General features: G+C 19.3%; 1 protein-coding gene across 1 annotated transcript in view; it reads left to right on the forward strand.

The window, feature by feature from the left end:
• Positions 1 to 400: 400 nt before the first annotated feature.
• The window catches only part of LOC128953011 (nephrin-like), a 27,442-nt gene continuing 17,189 nt past the window's right edge, over positions 401 to 10,653 (forward strand). The window contains exon 1 of the mRNA XM_054298504.1: positions 401 to 450. The gene's annotated coding sequence lies outside the window, so the exon portion shown is untranslated. The remainder of the gene's footprint in view (positions 451 to 10,653) is intronic.

Consider the following 10,653-nt stretch of genomic DNA (forward strand, 5'->3'; position numbering starts at 1 on the left):
ATATATATATAAACAAATATACATATAATTTTCAGTACATGTAAAAACTAAAAGAGGAAAGTAATGATTATCACTACTACTACTACTACTACTAGTTATCCATCAAATGGTTTCAATCATATTAATTGATGTTATAATACTATATATATATATAATAAATATATACCTATAATGTAATCCCAATGACTGACTAACTGACCGACTGGTGACCACCGACTGTTTGGCCCAAAAAWACATACAAATATATATATATATATATATATAAGTAATGAATAACATATTTACGGCATTTTTATTATCATCATCAGCACTACTAGTATGCAAATTACCGATAATCATATTAAATGGGCTAATATTAAGGATAAATATAAATAATAATAATMATAATAACATTGATTGCAACCATACAACAGCACACGACTACTGTACGAGGAGATCCCATTAGCTCAGGTATGTGTATATKTATATATATATATATATATAGTATGTGTTTGTATATGTCTATGTATGTRTGTGTGTGTGTATGTCTAAAATATTTTATTATTAATTAATTATTTAAATTTATTTATTTTATAATTGATAATTATATTATATATACGATATATATATATATATATAATAAATTATAGTGAATRTAGTAGTTATTAGTAGTAAATGTATTTTAAAATATTTATATTATTAAATTTTTATATATATATAATTTTTTATCTCAAGTCAATTTATGATATAATTTTTTTTTATAAAAAAATTATATATATATATATATATATTAATTTATATCAAATATATTATTGTATAATAATTTTTGAAAGAAAAAAATATTTCTAGTTATCTAATTGATTGCATTTTATTTAAATGTATTTAATAATAGACTTAATAAATATTATTATTATTATCATATTATTAAATATTTATATATTTAATTTATAATAAAAATAAATTTGATTATAATTATACATACAAAAATAAATTAGATATATGTTATATAAATAGATTAAAAATTATTTTTATAAATATATATTAAAATAAATTTATTTAACGACTACWACWACAACAAAAAATTATATTGCATTTAATATAATTATAATTAATGATATTATTAAACATAATAATTATATTAATTTAATATAATATACTAAACAGTATACTATATATATATATTCAAAAAAAAGTTTTAATAATAAATTTTATTTTAATAATATAAGTTTTTTTTAAACATTAAAACGGATTAATATTAATCAGAGTATTACTTAATATTATAATAATAGTAAAAAATATATGACAAAAAAATTACTGTTAAAAATATAGTACTATTACTACTATTACTACTAAAATTTAATAACAAAATAAATTTAACAAAAAAAATTATATTTTATTACTTCTATTATTAGTATTATTAATATTATTAAACATCTACTAAAAAAAGCTAATTTATTTTTTTTTAAATAATAATAATAATAAAAGTTTTATATAATTTACTTTATATATACAGTATACAGTATATTACTGTATATACTGTATAATAATAATAAAGTTTTTTTTCAACAAAATATAAATCACTAGAAATTAGTTTTGTCTGGTATTTGACTGCAAATAAATATATGGTTCACAACAACAACAACAACAATAAGATTAATAATAATAATAATAATAATATTAACAAAACAACAACAAAATTTGGTCGAAAAAAATATTTATTTATTTATTTTTTTAGTGAAAAAAATCTCTCTTTTTTTATTTAGTTGTATTTATTAGCAAATATATATATATATATTAACTCTATTAGAGAGAGAGAGAGAGAGAGAGAGAGAGAGAGAGAGAGAGAGAGAGAGAGAGAGAGAGAGAGAGAGAGAGAGAGAGAGAGAGAGAGAGAGAGAGAGAGAGAGAGAGAGAGAGAGACTGAGAGAGAGAGAGAGAGAGAGACTGAGAGAGAGAGAGAGAGAGAGAGAGAGAGACCTCATTAAAAGCAAAGTTATTATAGCGTCTGGAAGTCAAAGAATTTTCAGACTTTTCTTCCACTTCTTTATTCTGAGTCTAAGTCTTCATCTTATTCTTAGTTAAGAATGCTTTCAATTAAATACAGACTTTATATATATATATAAGAAATGATTTGTGAAATATGTGTGTCTATAGTCTGTGTGTTTGTATGTGTGTGTGTGTGTGTGTGTGTATGTATGTATGTATGTATGTATGTGTGTCTATGTATGTGTATTTCTATGTATGTATGTGTGTCTATTTATGTGTGTGTCTATGTATGTATGTGTGTATATGTATGTATGTGTATGTCTATGTATGTATGTGTCTCTATTTATATGTATGTCTATGTATGTCTATGTATGTCTATGTATGTATGTGTCTCTATGTATGTATGTGTGTCTATTTACTGTATGTATGTGTATGTATGTGTATGGTTGTGTGTATATATATGTATGTCAGTGTATATGTATGTATGTATGTATGTATGTATGTATGTATGTATGTATGTATGTATGTATGTATGTATGTATGTATGTATGTATGTATGTATGTATGTATGTATGTATGTATGTATGTGTGTGTATGTATGTGTGAGTGTGTGTCTGTGTGTGTATGTATGTGTGTGTCTATGTATGTGTTAATTCAAATCACATTCCTTATAATATGACTGTCCTTCTCATATATATATWTATATATATACAGTATATATAGATATATTTGTATTATGAAAAAGTAAATGAATTTCTATTACTATAAATTGTATAAATGTTTTAGTCATTTATTAATTTTAATATACTGTACTTTATCTAATTATTTGTTAGATGTTTATTATGATTATTATTATTATTACAAAATTAATTTATAAAAATATTTTAAGATAATAATTTAGTATCAAATAATTTTTACTGAAAAAAAAAATTTAAATTAATTAATCTTATTGAAAGATATTTGTTTTATTGATTATATGTATTAATCATTTAATTAATTAATTATATTATTAAATATATTTTGTAAATTATATATATATTATAGTAAATCTACTTTTTATATTTATATTATATTTATATATATAGCGATAATAGATATATAAATGTATATTGAATTGAAAAATGTTAACAAAAATAGTTTTCATTGACATTAACAACAACTACAACAACAAAACACACAATAAATTTGCTAAAAACTAAGTTAAAGTCTATATATATATAATACATTTAGACTTATTTTTTGTTTGTTTGAATTATATTAGTCTCTCTCTCTCTCTCTCTCTCTCTCTCTCTCTCTCTCTCTCTCTCTCTCTCTCTCTCTCTCTCTCTCTCTTTACTGTACAGTATGTGTGAGTTAATACACAATGAAATGTAATWATAATAATAATAATAATGAAAAAATAAAGTTTTCAAAATTGAATTACTCTTAAAGAGCTTTTAATTTATTTTTTTTTATATATATAKATATTTTTTGTTGTTATATATATTTTTAACGACAAAAATATGTGGACACTATTGTGTGTCCATTAGTGATAACTTCATAGACACTATTTGTATTTAATATTTTTTTTATATAATATTTTTGTTGTTGTTGTTGTTAAAAGTCCATATCATACAGTATTTTATTTTATTTTTATTATTAGTATTATTTGTGTTAAAAATAGGATATATATATATATACCGTATAATACTTGTGTTTATCTATCAGAAACAGACAGTTTTTTTTATTTGAGTAAAAACTAAATATATATATATAAATAAAAAATAATTTTTTAAATTATCAAAATAAATAGATATAACAATAATAATAGTAAAAATATTTATTTTTKAAGTTAATATAACTAATAAATATATATATATTAGTTTCAAATAATTAAAAACAAACAACTATAGTATTATTAGTATAATTTTTTTTTAAATAATTAAATAATAAATTTTATATTTCTGTTTTTATTTTTTTAATATTTTAATTAAAAATAAAAGTTAATCTTTATATGACTTTTGTAATAAATTCTATCATCAAAAACATCTATTGATTATTTGTTTGTTAGAAAATTAAAGTTTTTAGTTAAAAAACAAATAAACAAAATATATGACTAACATACACTCACACACACACACACACACACTACACACACACACTCACTCACTCACTCACTCACTCACTACACACACTACACACACTCACTACACACACTACACACACTACACACACATACACACACTACACACACACACACACATACACACACATACACACACATACACACACACACACACACACACACATACACACACATACACACACACACACAAATACACACACATACACACACACACACACATACACACACATACACACACATACACACACATACACACACACACACACACACACACACATACACACACATACACACACATACACACACATACATACACACACATACACACACATACACACACATACACACACATACACACACATACWCACWCATACWCACTCACACACTCACTAATCCTTTAAAAACTTACTGTAATTTTRTTTTTTTCAAAAGTCTGTAAATATATCTCACAATTTTCAAACTCTGTCTTAAAATTTAAGTCCGCTTTTGTTTTGACGATAATTTTGATTAAATTTTTGTATTTATTTATTTATTTTTTACATTGAAATATAAAACAATACAACAAACAATTGTTTGTCTATTTTGTTGATAATTCTGTATATTTTTTTCAAAAACTATATATAATTTTATTTTAATTCCTCCGAGACATAGATTGGTATGTATTTTATACACTATATATATAATTATATATATATTTCAATATAKTGTGCAATAAAWTTATTTAATTATTTGATAGCTTAATGCATTATAAATATTATTATTATTATTAATACAGTCTAAAAGCTTAATTTAAATTATTTTATTTCTAATAATTTAATAAAACATTTAATACATAAATACCGTATATATATAAATCAAAATAAAATATTAATTGTTAATAATTTGAATCTAAAAATATATACATATTAAGTAATTTATATATTTATATATATATATATATATATATCTAAATAAAATAAAAATTATATTTTACATTAAATTATAGTATAYATACATACCTAATAACATCATAATATAATATATTGTTTATGTATGTATGTATGTGTGTGTGTGTGTGTGTGTGTGTGTGTATGTATGTGTATRTATATGTGTRTATATGTATGCATCCAATTACTGGTAATATATATATAAATATATATTATTTTTTTTATTTTGATAAACACGTCATAATAAGTACTGTATTATACAATATATCAAACATACAGTAAATTATGTTGTATTATAAACATAATGTTTTTTTGTAGATTATATACACTATCAGTAGATTACTATCAATGTATTATATAATATACTATATATATAATAGTGTTGTATAAAACTGTTGTGTAATAAATCATTTAAATTGTTATCAAAACCGTTAATCTCTACTCTAGTTTTTTTTATTATTATAATATAAATTTTTATACACATATATACACACACACTTACAATATTAATGAAAAATTTATTATATGCACAATATATATATATATATAAATTTGTTAATAAATTATATGTATATATATTTATAGTATATTGAATGGATTATAATATTATTATTATTTTAAATTTCATAGAAAAAAACTATAAAAAAATAAAATCTGTTTTTAATTTTTTTTTTGGAAACTTTTTTCTATTGTTTTTCTATTATTATTATTTTCTCTCTGTTTAATATAATCTCTATTAAACTTTTTTWTTATTATTAAAAAATATGTATAAAAAGTTTTTTTTTAATAATATAAATATAGTAAATGTGTGTTAAATATTAATAATACATAGTATATATATAGGGATTATGTTTTACTTGATGTTTAAAATTTTTTTTAATGAATATTTAACAACAATGGGATTAAATTAGTAATTTAAATATTTTACCAAAAAAATTGTATTTAAAAAAATCCCCCCAAAAAATATATAATATTTATAATGAATAATAAAAAAAGTTATGAATTAGTTATACAATAGGATATAATATATAATATACAGTATTAATACATTAAAACTATTGAAATTATAAATTATTTAAAAACAATTTTTTTAAATTAATAAGATATTAGATATTAATTAAAAATAMAAAAATCAAAATATATATAATTTTAATATAAATAATATATTCARAAAATATTTAAATTATTTTTATTTTATATATAACTCTGATTTTTGTTTATTAAATATATAGTAAAAATATTTTATGTATTTTTATGTTTTAGTTTTAAATCTTAAATAAGTAAATCTTTTTTTTATTTTAAATTTATTTTTTTTTATAAAAATGTTTTTATTTTCATATAAGTTTTATACAAATAAAAACATGCAACTTAAAAATTGTTAAAATATAAATAAATGTACAAGATGAAATTTTTTTGTAAATAATAATTTATCATCAATTTATTTTGGTCATAACTACAACATATATATATATCATATAAAGTAAATAAATATATAAATAATAATTTTAAAATATAGTTTAAATTCAAGTTTTTAGTTTTGAATAACTATATAATATTTATATTTTTTTAAAAACTATATTATAAACAAAAAAATAATAATTCAAAAATCATGTAATCTTAAAAATAATTTTAAATTCAATTTAAGTTTATTTTTTATTTTATTTTTTGATTCAATCTACTAGACTATTTCAAAAATGTTTTTATTGATATTTATATATWTATATACTATATATTTATAAATAAGTTTATGTAACAATAAAATGATTAATGTATTACATATATATACATAAGTTTTATTTTAAAAATATTTATTTTTAAGTAAATTTTTTTAGTGTATTTATATACAGTATATRTGTGTAACTAACTTAAAATCAATTCATATGATAATATGGTATATARTAATACTASTGTATAATAAATATATTAAACTAAATTGTTTTATAAATATTAAATAATAATAATATTAGTAACAACACAAACAACAACAAATAAATTTCAATTTATAAATAATACATAAAATATTTTAATTCAATAGACTATAAGTTATAGTTTTATATATACAGTATATAACATATGTATGTTTGGATTATAGTCTATTGAATTAAAATATTTTATGTATTATTTATATACTATATATATATATACACACAAAAAAACAATACTAAACATAWATAAAAATCTWAWAAAACACAATACAATTAACTTGAACTGTAGTTTCCCGGGTGTTGTCGTCTACCCATATAATAACATATGTCTAGCATTTCTATAGTATTATATATATATATATATATATATATATATATATATATAACAATATAGTGTGTATATATAATCTATAATATATGTCATATAAAAACAAATAACATCAATATATATATATATATAGTTGAAAATAAAGTGAATTGAAAATAAMGGTTAGAGAGAGAGAGAGAGAGAGAGAGAGAGAGAGAGAGAGACTAAAACAAAATAAAACAAAAGGTTTTCAATTTATTTATTTGTTTTCAGCATTTTTTTCTATTTAAATATTATTTTCCACTATTTTCTTCAACTAAATTCAATTTCTTTTGTATTTATTTTTTTTGTTTTCAAATTTTTGTTTTTAGTTTTGTTTTTTACTACTATTTTATGCATGTTTTTGTGCATACATTATACATACAACTGTATAAACAGTATTTCCTATATAGTATTTGAATGTCAGTATGTTTTGAGGCAAAAGTAATGTCAAATATAAAATTTATTTATATTTATATATATATATATATATATATATATATATATATATATATATATATATATATATATATATAGTGTATATATTTATTTTGTGAACAATGAAAGTGAAAGATAGTTCACTATAAAAAAATAGCAACAAATTATTAACGTTTGTTGTCTACAGAGATAATATAACTTTAAGAGAGAGAGAGAGAGAGAGAGAGAGAGAGAGAGAGAGAGAGAGAGAGAGAGAGAGAGTAATGCATAGACATAGAGAATATTCATGAATATTCTGTATGCTATTTATTTTTGTCTGTATAAAAGGCATATAATATTATATTTTTACTTTAATTTCAATGATTGATATACACTATACTAGACTGCAAACACACACACATACATACACACACACACACATAYATACATACACACATATACACACACACATACACACACATACACACACATACACACACACATACACACACACACACATACATACACACATACACACACATACACACACACACACACATACACACACATACACACACATACACACACACATACACACACACACACATACACACACATACACACATACACACATACACACATACACACATACACACACACACACACACACATACACACACACACACACACACATACACACATACACACATACACACATACACACATACACACATACACATACACACACACACACATACACACACATACACACACATACACACATACACACACACACACACATACACACATACACACACACACACACACACACACACACACACACACACACACACACATACACACAGAGAGACACACTATGTCTATGTTTGCTTTATTTGTATCAATAGTTTGTTGCTTTAAGTCGTCTCTCTCTCTCTCTCTCTCTCTCTCTCTCTCTCTCTCTCTCTCTCTTTCATTGACTTTCTGTTATATTACTCAAATAAATATATAGTATAATAAAAGTAAAGTTTTTTGTTGTTGTTGTTGTCTCAGAAAAATGTTTGTATTTCTTTCTGATTGTTTATATGCAATGTATTGACTTCATAGACACACAAACAAAACAAAACAGAAAGAGAGAGAGAGAGAGAGAGAGAGAGAGAGAGAGAGAGAGAGAGAGAGAGAGAGAAATATATGTTTACTCATAAAATTGAAGTCAACTCAGGTTTTCTTATTTATTTATTTTTTTGACAAAAAATATTATATATATATATATATTTAAGATTTTCTGCTGATATTGTAATATATTTTAGTAAACCAATAGAAATTGTATTTTTATATATTATGATATTTTTTTTATTTTATTTTATTATTTTGCATTATAACCAAAAAAAATAAATAAATAAAATTTGTTTAATCAATAAATTTTGAAAAGATCTTCAATTAAGAAAATATTGTAATTTATTTAATATCATATACAATAAGTCAAAAATAAATAAAATTATTATTATTATTATATWTTTCTATAGTTTATAATAATAATAATAATAATAAAGTTTATATAAAATAAAATTTTTTGAAAAAAACTGTTAAAAAACAAAAACAATAAAAAAAATACAAATGCGATAACAAAAAATATGCTCAAATCTAATAACTTTGATAATAATAATAATAATAATAATACTAATATACTTTTATAAATTTATATAATAACATATATATATATATTTATTTATATAGAAATTAAATGAACCATAAATTGTTTTAGAAAAATTTATGAACCATGGATAGTATTTTTTTTCAAAAAACCAATTTTTTTATTTATATATATTTTTTTACTATTAGTTTTGTTTTGTTTTATTTGTTATATATATATAACTATTACTAATATAATATAATATTTACAACATAATAAAATTCAATAAAACAAACCAATAAATAAAAACATAACTTTAATATGATAAGATAATTTTTATTTTATTTTATTTTTTTAGTAAAAAACAATATAAAAATTATTTAATCAATAAATAAAAATAATAATAATAATAATAATAACACACTTTAAAAATATTTATCACAATATTAGTATAAATTAAAAAAAAATTAAATTAAATATTGTTTTATAAATATATTGAGTATTTATGTATTTTATTTAAATAATTTATTTAATTAAGTTTAATTAACAAATATAAATCTTTAAAACTCATAATTATTTTTGTGAGATTTAAATTGTTTTTAAATTATTAATAATAATTTTCAAAAATTATATTAAACAAAACTAAAAACAATTAACAATTAAAACAAATAATAATTAAAAATTTCTCGTTAATCCTTAAAAATTTATATATATTTATATATAAACTAAAATAATTACAGAATATTCTCTATCTAATTGAATGTTTGTTTATATATATTACTATATATAGTATATATTTTTGTATATATTTTTATAACAACCAAATATAGTATTCCCAAAATACTATGGATTTTAACAATTTTTAATTAAACAATTTAATTTGAATTTTTATTATTTTAATATCTATTTTAGTTTTGCAGTAACAAACATATTGAAACAAATGTGTTAATATATTATTTCCAGTAATATATATACCTATATATATACAGTATATATATATATATATATATATATGAATATTATTTAATGTTATTTAGCTATTATTAGCCCCATATAACTAAATAAATAATTTAGTCATAAAAATAAATACTTTAATAATATATAGAGAGAGAAAAAAATATTTATATATAAGTAGATTAAATCTTAAACAATTTAAATCTAGTTTTAACTTATTTTTATTATTTTAATATTACTGTTAAACTAAATGCAAATTAACACTTATGTTTAATTAAAGTTTATTTTTTGTTTGTTAGTGTATTTTATTTAATAATAATTTTTATTTTTTGTTTGGTTTAAAATAACTTATGTTTATGTAT

This window comes from Oppia nitens, unplaced genomic scaffold, assembly GCF_028296485.1.
Source record: "Oppia nitens isolate AA-2021 unplaced genomic scaffold, nextdenovo-longstitch-racon4-pilon3 scaffold11_pilon_pilon_pilon, whole genome shotgun sequence".
Taxonomy (NCBI): domain Eukaryota; kingdom Metazoa; phylum Arthropoda; class Arachnida; order Sarcoptiformes; family Oppiidae; genus Oppia; species Oppia nitens.